Source organism: Rhinatrema bivittatum, chromosome 3 (assembly GCF_901001135.1).
Source record: "Rhinatrema bivittatum chromosome 3, aRhiBiv1.1, whole genome shotgun sequence".
Taxonomy (NCBI): Eukaryota; Metazoa; Chordata; class Amphibia; order Gymnophiona; family Rhinatrematidae; genus Rhinatrema; species Rhinatrema bivittatum.
Window position 1 is genome coordinate 469,575,055 of NC_042617.1, and position 16,567 is coordinate 469,591,621.

The following is a 16,567-nucleotide window of genomic DNA, read 5'->3' on the forward strand; positions in this document are numbered from 1 at the left end:
TTGAGAGAGTCAGGGAAGTGCCTTGTTTGAGTGATATATTAACTATGTCTGCTATGGGTTTGGCTATGGTGTTTGAGATTTGCTTTAGGAGTTTTATAGGAATGGGAGTTGATGGGGGGGGGGGGGGCAGCTGGGTTTAGTTTTTGAATTATTGATTCTACTTCAGTTGATGCATCTGTTTCGAATTGAGTCCAAGATGGTGTGGAGATTATAGGAGCAGGAAGGATACATGTTAGGAGGGTCTCATGCTGCATGGTGCATGGTGCAGAGGGGTCAATGGTCAGGGGTGGGGGCTCATTTGCTTTATCCTCTTCTGCCCCTCCCTGGATTTTAATGATTAACCATTGTTGTTACTCATTCTATGATTCTGCATTTATACATTCCTGTTTTCATTATGCCTTCTCCTCCCCAACCTACCCTGAAAACTTTCTGTGGGTGCACCTGCTGACATGGTTCAGGGAAGAAAACAGGTGGGAATGATAGACTTTTCATTCTGAAAGGGTCACAAGAAGAAATAAAATGACATAAAAATGCAATGGAACAAAGAACGAATTAAAGAAAGAAGGAGAGGCACATAGCAGCTCCGTTGAAGGGACATTGCAGCACTGTCCTGATGTACTTTAGCTGCAATGCTGCTGCAGCCTCCCAGCCTGCACTTGCATTACACAGCAATCTGATTCTGCCAGAAGAAACACCAGGGGTGTGGATCCTCTGTTCTGAAAGCTTTGACTCAAGAGGAGTGTCATTTATTTCAATAGGGATTAAGTGTTATTTCATGTTTTATTTGTGAACCATGTGCAAAAAAGCAAAAAAAAAGTTACTTTAAAACCTTGGGAAGCATCCAGCACAATATAAGTCCCAGAGCACTAGCATAGTTTACACTTACATTTAACCTGCGCTGACTCAGATAGCCTTTGCTGTTTAAAATTAAAATAATAAGACTATATAGAGAATCAAATTAATCTGAAAACTATGGCACTAGTTATTTAACTTTCATGGTCAAATCCCTCACTCCTCTCTTTATCTCTCCCTTACTCTCTCTTTACCTCCCCATTTTTCAATATTGACTTTTCAAACTCTGATGACTACATAGAACATCATGAATTATAATGATATGATTTCGTTGTTACATACAGACCTATCAGATGTGTGCCTAGGGTGGCCTAATTTGGGGGAAGAGCACATTTCCTGTCCCCCTGCACTCCTTCAATCATACCCCAAGACTTAGAAGGCACTCCTTCTGCTTCAGCCACAACTGCCTCCTATCCCCGACCTCAACTTTATCAGTACTCCTCAGAGCACAAAGGGGCCCTGCCTCATATGGGCTTCTTGGCAGGGGTGGGGGACCATGAGCACAGGCTTGGTCCACATGCTCAGTGCGCTTTGAGGGTTGCCACTAGATCTGAGGTCCAGGGGCACCGGGCATATCTTGGAAGTTTGTTGGGGGGGGGGGGTGGGGGGCATTGCATTGTGGAACTGACATTGAATCAGTACCTAAAGGGGTCAGACCACTAAATCCAGCCCTGGGAACATCTGATGCAAATGAAGCTTAAAACAGACATGAGCAACATTTCATGGTACATTCTCCTTTATCTGCTATTTAGTGCATTTTCACGAAGGTCTACAATTTAAAATCTGCCTCGGACCAGGGGTTAATTTTTTTGCATGTACATTTATAAGGGGTGCAGCTGCCAGTAAGCTTTTGTCACTTACAAATGAAGCAGATGTATAAAGGATGATACTAAAAGTTTACCATCAGGTCCCTGAGCTGGAACACCTATTCCTGCATTTCTCTTTGGAAAAATAAAATAACTCCAACACACATTTTTTTTGATAACTTTCAACAAAAATCTACATTTATTTACACCACATAAATGTCTTTACAAATGAAAGTTTGGCACATAACAATTGGTGTTAAAACATTGGTGTACACTCTACAATGTATAGGTCATAGTACTTTTACTGTCTGAAAGGACCATTACACAAGGTACTAAAGACTGACACAATTGGCATGATTATTGCTGTTCAACTATGTGGGTCATTAGTCCAAAGACCACTGCAGGTATTCTCAGTCTTGTCACAAGCATCAGTCTGGTTGCTCTCATTGCCCAATCATTTTGTTTGACTGTGGAACTTTTGAGAACCTCCTAACATGTATCCTTCCTGCTGCTACAATCTCAACCAGGGCTTAAACTGCAAGAATTGTCCTTTTATATCTTTAGATTGCCTGCACAGGACACCATTGGAATTAAAGGCTGGTTCTGTCCCAAACACTACAGGGTGCTGGTATTGGGGGAATGGCCAGATGCTAGTGCCTTCTGCAGTCAGGGCACCCCAGATTCCCTTCTTGATATTAATTGAATGGATGTGTCGTATCTGATTGCAGCACCATCTGAGGCCAGTCTTTCTACTGCTTGCAGCTTCTCCTTGCTGGCTGTCATGTGAGGGTATACATCACATCAATCATTATAGCTTCTAGGATGATGCCATCACATCCTATGCTCCAGTTCCTCTGCTTTTTCTGTCAACTCCCCCTGAACATCCTCTACCTCCTTTGTATATATCTGAGGTGAGTGATTGTGGTCTGGTTTCCATCTCCTGGAAGTCTCATGCCGTCTTTCACCTCTTCTCATGGGGTTCTCCTGCTTTAGTTCTAAGTAAGTACTGACAAGCAGTCCCATGTGCCAGGCTTGCTTTTATACAGGTTTGGAGCAAGCAGGGCAGTGCCTTGAGGAAATGAGGACTAAGCAAGCTCAGTTTAGTGCATGCACACTATCTTGTTATTAACATACCATTTAGCAAGCCCATGAGAATATATATACAGTGACGCTGCACTTTTAGAGTTAGTGTACATGCCAATAACATGCATATTCTACTGAAACTATTTTTTTCAGGTGGGCTAAATATTTAGTGCACCGCACATTAAGTGATGTTCTAGCATGCAAATTCAAATTTTTAATGTAAGCATGTTTAAAAATCTTTAGGCCACTTTATATTGGATAGGCCCTTTATTGTCAGTGCTAATATTGTTAGCATTTTACAAAGAAGTTCTACCGCTTCCTTTAATTTCCAGTGATAACAAAGACCATTGCTTTGGGGTCTGATTCCTATGTACCTTCATTTTCATTATCTTTGCACTGCTACAGATTGGCAATGTATTCCAACACTTGCTAAATTAAACAGTCTTTAGTGTCCAATTAATCTATGACTGGTGAAAATCATTCAACATATACAGATGTTAGTCAGACACATTCATAGTATGAATTGACTCCTAAATATTTACTATTTTGGGGATTATTATGAGATTTTACCTTTTTTTTTTAGAGTGCCAGCTTCTTCTGACCAGATTTAAATGGTATTAGGAAAAAAAAAACAATCGGACATCCTCTTTTTGTGAAGTATAAATAACAGGTTCATGATTTGTAAGAGTAAAACAGGTCAAGTGCAGCAGTTTCTTTTGATATGGACCATGTGCAGAATAGAAATATTACTTCCTCCATGCTCCAGCCTGGACTAATTTAAGTGGCACATTCACATTACCATCTTTAGATTAGAACCTACTGCTGTAGTAGGATTTTCCTATGGAAAAATATGTGCATAATAATAATAATTATATTTAAAAGTCAAATAATATGGCAATTATTTAGTCAAAACAATTACATAAATCCTTAAAGCATTTAAAAGTGAGAGTTTTCCTCCATGAAGCAGCCTAGCGTTTAGTGTAGCAGGCTGAGAATCAGGAAATTCAGGATTCAGATTCCACTGATGCTCCTTGTGACCTTGGGCAAGTCATTTAACCTCTACCTCCTCACTTCGGCTTTTCTCCCATTCTGTGTCTATGGGAAAATGCTTATTAAATGAGGCCTTTAGATTGTAGGGACAGGAAAAAAACCTACATTTCTTGAATGCAACTCACTTTGAACTACCAATGGAAAGGCGTGAGCTAAATCTAAATAAAAAAATAATCTCTCACTATGATCTCTCTTCTCTATATAAGGTCTTAGCTCTTGTGGTGCTGTGTGCAGAAGGGGGAAAGGCACTCTTTGGAGCCAGAGTGTTCTCCTGAAATGCTGTGATGGTGCCCCTACCACTACTTTAAGGTCATACTGTATGAATGCACAGTTTGCTTGACCTTAAAGCCAGTCTTGCCTAGTGGTTAAAACAGAAACAGGAGAAGTTCTGTGTCACAATGTCAAGATTCTAACCCTTCTAACTCTCAGTGTGATCATGGGCAAATCATTTTATTTCTCTGTGCCTATGAGACACAGCTGAAAACAGGGTACACAACCAATGAATTTCTTTCTCTGTCTCTCTCTTCATATATATATGCAAATTGAACTGTATCACTCTCCTTCCCTGTACTATCTAGTATCTCCCCACTCCCCCTATCCACCCCTCTCATTATAGAAATTAAGCTCCACCCTTCCACCACCTCCACCCTACTCTCTAGGTCTGCTCCTTCTGTAGCTCTCCATGGAAAGTGATCCCCATCTCCTCTCTCTCTCTCTCTCTCTGCCTGTACTCTACAGCTTCATTCCTCTCTCTTTGTATTGTCCAAAACACTCTCTGCTATCATATATGGAAACTGAGCTCTGCCCCTCTCGCTCGCGGTACTCTCCAGCTCCATCCCCTCGCTACTATCATGGAGCACATCCCAAATCAGGGCTAACTCTCCATTATCACACATCTCAATTGCACACTTCCTATACTTCACAGTATTTCCCCATCCTTGGATGGGCTTTTACTACCAGAACCTATAAATAAATAAATACATAAATAAATATGGCTCTATGAGGTGCCTTGAGCTCTAAAATAAAGTACTTAAAGAATTAGCTATTGAAGTGTTGCACATAAGAAACATTGAAGAGTTGTCTGTTTTGAGCACCACCATTTTGAATAGCCGGTGAATGTTGTTTGCAAAGATCCCCGAGGAATCTATTTTTGGATGCAAAATGGGGGCCTTCAGTTGGGTATATTTAACTATCTGTTTACACCATGCTATAATCAAGCAGTTATAATACAAAGTGTATTCCTACAAATGGTGCTTTTTGTTGTATCTATCACATATTTTGGAAGGCAAGATTATGACTGAGTAGTTCACAAAAAGACATAAGAAAAAAATATATAAAAAAAGAAAAATGAATTACAAAAAGTTTCTAAGACAATAAGCTTCTAAGTGTTTTTATTTTATGCCAGTAGTGATTACAACAGCTTGAAGCCACTAGGCACAATATGAAATGGTCTAACAAGTGTGCTTGCTACTTTGGTGGCAAGTTATGAACTGGCTTTTCCCCCCATTTTAATTATATATATATATATATATATATATATATATATATATATATATATATATATATATATACACGCTAATCACCATATATACATACGCTAATCACCTGTGATTTAGGCTTTACCACTAAAGTTTATATATACAGACATATTTGGTATCGGCAATGAAGGTGGTCTATTATGTGATGTTTTTTCAAACTTCATCTGGAAGTATCTTTAGTAGCTATTCTTACAGTAACACTAAGTAATATAAAGGAATCTTGTGAAGATGGAAGTCCCAATCTATTTAGAAAATGTTTGCCATGAAAAATCTATTAGTTTTTTGAATCAGTTTGATGAAGATGAGTTGGCTAGTTTTGTTTTTGTTCATGTTGCTTTACCCTTTCTTTTTATTTTTCCATCTTTTGTATATGCTTATTTCTTGAATGGCATGCTCAGTTGACTCTGGGAGCCCTCGATGGCCCTAGAAGGGGGAGGGATACCTCCTCTGTAGCATACCTTCAGTGCCACGTGTTGGTCATCAGGGGCTAACACACATTAGAGACAGCCATCTTTCCTTTCGCCCTGTTCTTAAACAATTATCTCTGTGATGTGGACAGGCCTTAATGGAGAGTGCTATAGGCTGAACAATGGAGTCATGGCTTACCATATTACATTTGTGACAAATTCCCCAGCAAACGTGTGCAAAATTCAAATCATATTTAAGGAAAACTACCACGAAGTTCAGATTTCCTTGAATCTGCATCAAATTCACCCAAAATCTGCATGAAAAATGTCAGTTTTTTTACTAGCAGATCTGGAGGGGTTCTATGATAATTATTATTTTTTGGTTACAAATGAAAGCAGACTGAAATCAGTCTGGTTCAAGTTTGACATGAAATAATTCCTAGTTGGCAGCTCAAACTTTAGGGGTAATTCTCACACAGCCCACGAGGTGTAAAGTCCTTAGATTCACTGAGGTTGATATTCAGCACTACTTAGCTGGTTAAGTTACAACTTAGCCAGCTAATTGGTGGTGCTCTGTGAATATATGGCTGCACTGAGCTGACTGAATGTTTATCTGGCTAAACAGCTGGATAAGTGAAGGGTGGGATGGGAACATTCTGGGGTGGAGATACTTATCTGGATTTGATAGCTGCTACCACTTCTGTGAAGCAGGACCACAACCATCCTTCTCCAAAGTTGCAGCACCTCTCCAGTCTTCAAGGATCTATTGAATAGGTCCCTCAGTGGATTGGCCGGCACTTCTCTACGTTCCCTTAGTATCCTGGGATGTGTCTCAATCAGTACCATGGCCTTGCCACTTTCACTTTTGCTAATTCCACCCAACACTCTGCTCAGGAAAAGGGGCTGTAGCTACCTCACTCCCATCCAAACTCTTGCCAACCATGGGCTTCTTTAGTGAATACTGTACTGAAGAATTTGTTTAATATTTCTGCTATTCCCTCATCTTTCTCCACACCTTGCTCCTTGTCTTCTTTCAGTCTTATAATTCCACATCTGGCCTTCCTCCTTTCTCTGATATATCTGAAAAATGCTTTGTCAACACGCTTTCCCTTTTTGGCAATCCTTTCTTCCACTCAAGCTTTTACTATCTATATGTCTTTCCTTAGCTCCCTCAGTTTCACCAGATAATCTTCCCCGTATTCCTCTATTTTCATTCCTTAGCACTTTTTAATGTTGATGTTTTTACCTTTATTTTATTGGCTACCACATTGGAACACTACTACTACTTCTACCATTATTACACATTTCTATAGCGCCTCACAACTTTCGCAGGGCTGTACAAACATACCAAAAAACAGTCTCTGCTCAATAGAGTTTACAATCTAATAAGAAAAAAAATACAGGACAAGAGACTTGGGATATTTCATAAATCAAGACAAGACAATGGTTAAAAAGAAAAGGAAAGAAAGTTAGTCATTAGTGAGACTAAAAGCAGACAGTCAGGCATAAGACTGAAAATATGTTGTCTTGATACCAAAGTCTGTATTTTGATCTTGATGTAAATTCTCTCCCTCTTGGCCATTATATCAAATCACACTACCTGATGATCACTGGTGCTCAAGTGGGCACCTACCTAGACATTAAAGACATTACTCCCATTTCTGAATACCAGGTTCAGTATTGCTCCTCCCTTTGTGAGCTTGTCTGAATAGAGCCTCTTGCAAAGCATCCAAAATATCTCTACTTCTTACAGATCCAGCAGCAGGGATACCCCAATCCACATCTGGCAAATTAAAATCTCCAAGAAGCAACAACATCTCTCCCTTCTTTCCTACCTTTTTGATGTCTTCAGCCAGATCTCTGTCCAGTACTTTCATTTGATACAGAGGCTTTAGAACACACCAGTGTAAATGGAAATGCAATCATCTTTTTTTAAGACACACGGCACTTATTCTTCCTTTCCCCATGCCCCCTACATTTCAGTTGCTTAGGCATTGTTCTTGACATAAAGAGCTCTTTCCTCCTTTTTTGTCATCTTTATCCTTCCTCAATAGGTTGTAGCCATTCATGAATCGGGGTGTACAGGCTCAACATTTTCTTTTCTTTTTTTTCCCTCTGGGTTTCATTTTGCTGAATGTTTATTTTGTTTCTGTTCCTATTCAGAAATAAAATAAACATTAAAAAATCAAGAAAAAAGCAAAACGGGCTTTCTTCAGCCCCCTCCCCCCATGCCTCCTCATCCTCCCCCAAAAAAGTCCCAGGGCCGTGAACCACCCCGGCCCCCTCTTACCTCATCCTTAGGGGGCCAAATGGGCAGGTGGGCTGCCCATGCATCCCCTACCCTGATGTAACCCATAGGAGGGATGGATCCTTGATTTGGCACCGAGGGGCACATAGAAAGAAAATGAGGATGGACCCTTTCTGCACAACTGCTCCAAAGTCTCTAAACATTTTTTTTCTCCCACCAGGCAACTTTAGTCTGAGTCCAAGGGTTTGAATGTGTGGGGATGAACAAGAGCTCATATATCCTGCTTCTTTGCTATTAAGCCCTACCTCTATCCTTAATTCACAGCACTAATAATTATCCAGTTTCTGCATCCAGTAAACACACAGGATAAGAATGGTAGTTTCCAAGTTCTTTACTGATAATTTGATCAGATGATGGAATAATATTTATACTTCTCTGATTTGAACAACTAGCAGCAATAAATAATAAGACAGCAGATAGGTAGAATAAACTTGTGACTCTACTTCTAGAAAGTCTCTATTTCGGAAGCTCTGTATTTACACTGAATTCCTTCTCACATCTACTTCATTAAACTCCTCAGCCTAGGCAGATTAAGGCTAGTTTAATCATCCTTTTCCTCTCATTTTATTTCTTGGACTTATCCCACTGGAGGTGACTAGGATACATAACAGTCCCAATATTGATCAGAGCTTAGTCTCAGATTCAACCGTTTTCAACATCAGTCTTGAAATACTTTGACTCCTCATACAGCACCTGAAGAGTTCTTGATTTTCCCTTATATTTCTCCTTGATTCTTTTAATTCCTTAATCGGCAGTTGTTGGGCACTCCTCATATCCTTACAAAGCTTCCCTCAATAGCAACAAAGTTCTTGTACATTTACGTTGTATCTTCTCAGTTTCTCCTATTAGTGCATTTTACTGGAATCCCTTCCTTTAGATGGACCTTGTAAACTTCTGTTTCTTTCAAGATGACTTCACTTTTTAATAGGTCTGGCATACTCACTCCCAGTTATCAGCTCCAAGTGGACAAAATACAGGGAGATTCACTCGAAAGAGGCCCCAAATATTCTGTTGTAACTTCCGTTAGGATGAAGCAATCTGAACCAAAAAAATACACTACATACCTTGACGCATGTGTAATCTTTTGCATTACATGCAATGCTCAAAATGATCGCCATTTTCTGCCAGACACATTTTGACGTGGCGCTCCATGTTCCTGAATGTGTCTGCGAGCATATTGGGGGGACTAGTAGCAATTTCATGTTGGATGTTTTTCTTCAAATCTTCCACAGTGAGAGGCTTGTTCCGATAGACTTTTCCTTTGAGCATACCCCAAAGGAAAAAGTCTGATGGTGTCAGATTCAGCCACCATGGTAGCCAAAGCCCCTTTGAAATTACCCTGTTGCTGAAAAAGGACTCAATTTCTGCTATGCTCTTTGCCAATGTGTGACAATTTGCTCCTTCTCGCAAACGGAGGTTAAACATCGCGATGGCTGTCTGGCGTCTACTTCATCGCTCCGACGTGGGGGCATCCCGGCTTGTTTGAAGCTCTATATACTGAGGAGCACATTGCGCATTGTTTCGTTCAGATTGCTTCGTCCTAGTGAGAGTTATTACAGAATATTTGGGGCCTCTTTCGAATGAATCTCCCTGTATTATTTGAACTCAAAAGGGGGAAAATGAATAAAGAAGCAGGAAGGGAGGGATAAAACTTCTTTGCCTTCATACAAAGACAGTATGAAAAGACAATTAATACAAACATATTCTTCCTCTGTAACAGGTCACAGTCAGGTGTAAACTCCGGAGGAAAGACAATTTGCAGGTTTTCTTAGCTCGAATCCTGCCTCAAATACAGGGATTCCCCAATGCACTACAACATGGGGAATTGGATCTCACAAGGAATTCTCAAAATTTGGCTTAAAAGAGTACAAAGCAATCTTAACAGGTAGGCAGGAAAATGGGTCACCTGGAGACTGTCCACTAAATGGGAACTTTATTACTTCTTTTCTTTAACTCAGGAGGAAAACATTAGAAGACAAGACAGACAGGCTGCCCTTTTGAAAATCTAAGTGAAAATCCACGAGGATAGCAGGTACTTTGGGATTATAACCAGCTAGGACACACCATTTACATGTTCTCACATGGGGGAACAAAACCCAAACCTCTCTCAATTGTTTCCTCATTGAACCTCCCCAGATTAACAATACATTTCTTTAGTAAGGGGAAACCAAAGGTCCCTTACATTGATGAAATCCAATGGCAATGGCATGGCTGACTGGTGCCATAGTGTGACATTTGAAATGGTGCTGGCTGGCCCAGCGCTACAGTGTGATATCAAAATGGTACCTTCTTAGGGCCGGGTGGTGCCATTTTATAGTACATCCTTATATTTGTATGGCCATACAACAAAATGGCACTCCCAGCCCTGATAAGGTGTCATTTTTATATCACTGTAGCACAGGGTTGGCTGGAGTCATTTTTATATCACTATAGGACAGGGTTGGCTGGTGCCATTTTAAATGTCACTGGCCAACGCAGTATCATTTCATTGCCATTGAAATTCATTAAGGCAGGAGGTGAGTGGGTATCCTTCCTTCCCATCTGGACCCCTATGGGCAAGGTAAGTGGGGGCCAGGATGGTTCCAGGTCCCCAGTGTCTTACCTTTTTGGGTGGGGGGGAATTGGAGTTCCAGTTGGAGGACCTCAAATAGGCCCTGGGAGGTCTCAGAGAGGTACTAGCCTTCCCTAGAGGACTTTTTCCTTTTTTTATATTTCTAAAATGAAATGGAAGTCAACCAACAAAATTTTATTGATTTTTCTTTCATTTCAATTTAAAAATGTCATAAAAGGAAATAGAAAATGTTGTTGATGTTTCCTATTTTGTTTCAAACAAATGTACGTCCCTCTTCATGAGACTCATTAAACCATATCTCTGGCAACATTATCCAAGTCTGCCTCCTTCATTAGAGCCTGCAGATCTAGAATCTTATTGCTCAAATCATGAACATTTGTGCTCATGATTTTCCAGCTTTTCTTCCTTTTCTTGCCGCTCTTTCTGGTCACATTTTCTGCCCTTTTGCTTAGGAATGGACAATTGGCTTGATTCATATTTTTACTAATTCCACCAACTTCCTTAATTTTTCAGGGGTGACATTCCAATTCTAGTGATTTCCTAACTGATGGCATATGATCAGAATGTCTTGCTTGTTCCTGCCGTGTACAGAGGTAAGCTATTTTTACCATATAGCCTATAGTCTATTATGGACATTCTTTATAAAATGCCTCTCTTCACATATAAATTGGGGTTATTGTGAATAGATGTTATATTTTTTACATGCCTAAAATATGCGAATGTACGTTTATTAAATAGGTAGCGAAAGTACGCATTTTCTTGCATTGAAAATATTCACTCATGATTAAATATATGTGTATACATTTGGAACAGAACTATGCAGTATTTTATAAACTATACAGCTCCCACCACATAGTTTATAAAATACTAGCATTAATCTCTGCACATTCACTTATGCACGTAAATGCCGTAACATAGATAGGTTTGAAAGGCTCATAATGTGCACTATTTTTAAATAGCATGGAATATTTGCAAATAGTATGCACTAAAAATAATATAAAATAAAAAAACCCAACATTTTGTTGCTTTTCTTTATCATTTCTTTTTTTAAAATGACATGAAACAATATAGATAATGTTGTTTCTAATGAAAGCACATCCCTATAGGACAGTGCCTCTTATCCTATGACTCTTTAATTTTCTAATTAGTCACTCATTAGGATCTTTGTCAAATGCCTTCTGAAAATCCAGATACACTATATCAACCAACTCACCCTAGTACACATGTTTATTAACCACTTCAAAAAAAATCTAACAATTTGTAAGGCAAGTGTTTCCTTTGCTAAATCCATATTGGCTCTGCATTATTAGTTTCTGTCTAGCTAGATGGCCAATAATGTTATTCTTCAGAATAATTTCTACCATTTTGCCAGGCACTGACATCAGACTCACCAGTCTATAGTTTCCCAGATCACACCAGCAGTCCTTTTTAAAAATGGGTCTTATCTTGGTCACTCTCCAATCTTCATGTACCATAGCTGATTTGCAATTTCATTTTGGGTTCTTTCAAAACTATGCGGTGTATAAGATCCAGTTCTGATAATTTATTAGTTTTCTTAGTTTGTCGATCTGCTCCATTACATCATCCTGGTTCACCGTGATTTGCTTTAGTTCCTCTGAACCATCACCCTCAAAGAATGTTTGTGGTGCAGGTATCTCCCCAACACCCTCCTAAGTGAAGACTGAAACAAAGAAATTGTTTAGTTTTCTGCAATGACCTTGTCTTCCCTGAGCACCCCTCTTATCCCTTGGGCAACTTATAGTTCAACCAACTTTTTCACAGGCTTCTTGATTCAAATATACTTGAATATACTCTCTGGCAAGTTTCTTTTCAAGTTCTATTTTGGCCTGCTTGATTGATGGTTTTTATCTCATTTGCGGAAGATATCCTATTTTCTTCAGTCAGATCCACCTTCCAGTTTTATAAAGATTTCCCTTTGGCTTTAATAGCCTCTTTTACCTCACTATTTTACCATCCTGGAAGCCATTCGTAGTCTTCTTGTTATCTTTTCAAATGCATGGAATACATCTTGTCTAGGCTTCCAAGACAGTACATTTGATAACACTTGGATTTGATTGCAGTTGGATGGCAGTATATACCAATTTGAATCTTTATGTCTACAGAACATTACCACATGCTCCAGCAGAAAGCTGGAAGAGACTCTCAATATGAGCACATTGAATTGAGAAAAGCCGAAACCAGGCACACCAAAAAAGGAGCTGAAATATAAAAGTAGTGCAGAATCAATGTTTTAAATTATACAAAGATCTTTCAGCAGGGCAATATTTCTACAGGATTGGTTTAATGAGATTCACCATCTTCTCTCGGTGACAACATGTTGCAGTTTCAGGAAATGAAAATTAAAAATGATTTTTTTTTCTATAGTAACTGAATTCTTCACAAAGAATAAGTACAAGGCATTTTGTACAGTCTGGGATTTGGCAGGCTTCAAAACCTAGATTCATGAACAGATTTCTAATGTTCAGAATCAATAAAAACTTGATTTAGTTCACATTGTGCCACAGATTATACCTCTGTTATCAAGGAGCTTCTGAGATGATTCTAATGCCTGATTAAGTCTGATGGGAAAATACCCCCATGGAAGAATAGTCCTTCTGTTTATGTTTAATTGTATAACTTTACTTCTCACTTTTATCCATAAGGGCTGATTTGAAGAACAAGAAGTTGAAGCATGGTAGTTATTGGATGCAATGCTTTCCAGCCACCTGCCTTGGAAGAGTGATAAGTCTGACTGTGCAAAAAAGGCCTGCATTAAACAACAAGCATGAGAAAGAGAGATCATGGGCCAGTAAAGCAACAGAGCAAGAGGCAGCAGACAGACATGACATTAAGAAATTTTATGAAGACATAAAGACAGTTATTGGGCCCCATGACTATAACAGTGAATCGGTTCAATCAAAGGATGAATCTGTTTTAATTATTAACTGTATAAACATATGAGAGCACTGGGCTCATATGGTACTCAACTAGCCATCCTCCTTTGATCACTCTGTGTTTGATGAAATTCCTCAGTGGGCTGAAGCAACACACCTGGCATGCACTCCTTTATAGAAAGAAGTGTTGAAAGCCATCAAGTGTTTGTCATTTGGAAAAGTACCCAGCGAGGACAGTCCTGCTACCTGAAGTGTTTACATTCTGTGTTCACCAGCTGGCTTGTCAATTGACTATGCTTCTTCTTCACATATGGCAAGAGGAAGGTATGCCTCAAAACTTAAGTGATGCTTTATTCATATTTGAATGAAAAGGTGATTGAGCATATTGGGAGGATTATTATGGTATTGCTTTGCTGTTCATATTGGGAAAACTCCTGACATGTATCCTCTCAACAGCATGTGATTGTCAATGATAGCATTCCTGAGAGCCAATCGCTATCAGAGCAAAGCCAAAAGCCGAAGTTAATGGTCATAGGTACTGCGATCCCGGCAGCTGGTCAGGATTTTAAGAAGTACCAGGTGGGTGGGAAGTTTAGTATTGGGGTGGGGGGAATGGAGGGAGATGGAGGAAGATGGAGGGAGTGTGGGTCTTCATATGTAACTTTCTGAAACCGGGGAGGGGGTGGGGGAGTGGGGAGGCCAGCGATGAAGGATACATTTCCATACATTAATGTTCCTTGGAGAGATCAGGAGGTGGGGGACTTAGCTTGTCAGGACCCCTTTAGCTTATATTGGGTGGGGGTCAGGGATTTGGGCCAATAGGCACGTGTTACATTATTTTTATAACACTAAAGCTACTTAACCAGCTATATTGTTTTGAATATAGCTGGTTAACATCAAGTTATCCAGCCACATGTGGCCGGATAACTTTAGGTCTGTTCTGAGGCAGATCTAAATGTATCTAGTTAATTTCTCCAGAGACAGTTTAATATTGACAACTTTATCTGGATAACTTTCTCCTGCCTCTGAATGCCCTAGAAAACCTTCTATTTATCCAGCTAGAAACTAGATGGATAAGTGACCCAATATTCAAAAAGTTGCCATTTAGCCAGATAATTTGTAAGTTATCTGTAAGGATCTTCATTTCCAATTTTCATTTTATTTTTACCAGGAATATATTAGTGTTTATTATCACAAAAAAACCCCCAAAAAACAGGAGAAACTAAGTGGGAAAAAAATAAGGTTTTTTTTTCCTACTAATCTTTCTCCAGTTTTTGTTCGTTATAATAATTTAAAAAACACTGATAATTTCCTGGGAAAAATAAAACAAAAACTGAAAAAGAAGGTACCTATCTGGCTAAATGGCTTTGAATATTGACTCTTGTGTTTCTACATTATTTCAAAGAGCCAGTTGTCTTTAGGATAATTTTCAGTCACAATTTTTCCGTATAGACACACATACAAAAAATGTATTATATATTTTATTGCATCTGCTCTTTAGACTCTAAAACATGGTCTATTTCAAATCTTGATATGCAAAATAGAGATATCAGAGTACAGAATCTAGCTGAATAATTCAAAGTGGGCGAGAGAAGTTGAGTCTGAGGCTTCAAAGCTTTCAAAGATTGTGGAAACCCTACAGATCTGCAGTCTTTGCTGACAGCTACAACCGCTATCCCTGTCTCTACTGCTAAATGTTTCTGAGGATTCAGACTAATGAATAATACCATCAACCCAGCCTGTAGTCCATCATCAATTTAAAGACTGTCCTCACTGATGTTTATAGACCTTCTTGGGCCTCCAGTTGCAACATTTAACTGTGAAGACCTGGCTGCTGAAAGAAAGATACTTCGAAATTGAAACTGGTTAGGCAATATGCAGGAAAACTTCTTTGCCATTCCGCTTTGAAGCAACTGCCAAATGGTTTTTATTAACTAAAAAAAAAATAAAATATATATATATATATATAAAAGTAACAATAAATGGAATGGACATAAGGGATGTAGTCAGACTTGATAAAACGGGAATGGCTGTCATTTTTTTTATAATCAGGATGAAGCAACAAAGATATGCAAATGGAAGTATGAGGATTTATGAGTGCTGCTGAGCGATACTAACCCTATAAATCTGTAAGCCAATGTCAGCCACCGCAGTGAGGGATTACAAGGCTCAAATACCTGCACTTTTCACCTATTTCTGTCCCAATATCTATAAACAATGGGAAAAGCAGTAAAAGGCCTTTACGAACAATGGATTCAAATCACCCCTGGAAAGTTTTATATCTACTAGGGATGTGAATCGTTTTTTGACAATTTAAAATATAGTCCGATATATTTTAAATCGTCAAAAATCGTTAGGGCCACGATACAATACCAATTCCCCCGATTTATCGTTAAAAAATCGTAAATCGGGGGAAGGGGGAGGGCAGGAACTTACTTACTTGCCCTAAACCAATGGCAGGAAAACCGGCACACTAAACCCCCTAAAACCCACCCCCGACCCTTTAAATTAAATCCCCCACCCTCCCGAACCCCCCCCCAATGCCTTAAATTACCTGGGGGTCCAGCGGCGGTCCGGAACGGGCTCCTGCAATTGAATTGTGTTGTCTTCAGCCGGCGCCATTTTGCAAAATGGCAGCCGCAAAATGGCGGCGGCCATAGACCAACACGATTCGACTGCAGGAGGTCATTCCGGACCCCCGCTGGACTTTTGGCAAGTCTTGTGGGGGTCAGGAGGCCCCCCCCAAGATGGCCAAAAGTCCCTGGGGGTCCAGCGGGGGTCCGGGAGCGATCTCCTGCCGCAAATCGTTTTCCGTACGGAAAATGGCGCCGGCAGGAGATCGACTGCAGGAGGTCGTTCAGCGGGGGTTCCGGACCGCTGGACCACCAGGGGCTTTTGGCAAGTCTTGGGGGACCCCCCTGACCCCCACAAGACTTGCCAAAAGTCCAGCGGGGGTCCAGGAGCGACCTCCTGCAATCGGACCGTCGGCTGCCAGTATTCAAAATGGCGCCGATAGCCTTTGCCCTTACTATGTCACACGGGCTACCAGTGCCATTG

The 16,567-nt window shown here is 39.9% G+C and overlaps 1 long non-coding RNA gene across 1 annotated transcript in view; it reads left to right on the forward strand.

Moving 5' to 3' along the window:
* The first annotated feature begins 11,136 nt into the window (after positions 1 to 11,136).
* LOC115088831 overlaps positions 11,137 to 16,567 on the forward strand; it is a 30,051-nt gene continuing 24,620 nt past the window's right edge. The window contains exons 1-2 of the long non-coding RNA XR_003855920.1: positions 11,137 to 11,209; positions 13,280 to 13,834. This is a non-coding gene — a long non-coding RNA (uncharacterized LOC115088831). The remainder of the gene's footprint in view (positions 11,210 to 13,279; positions 13,835 to 16,567) is intronic.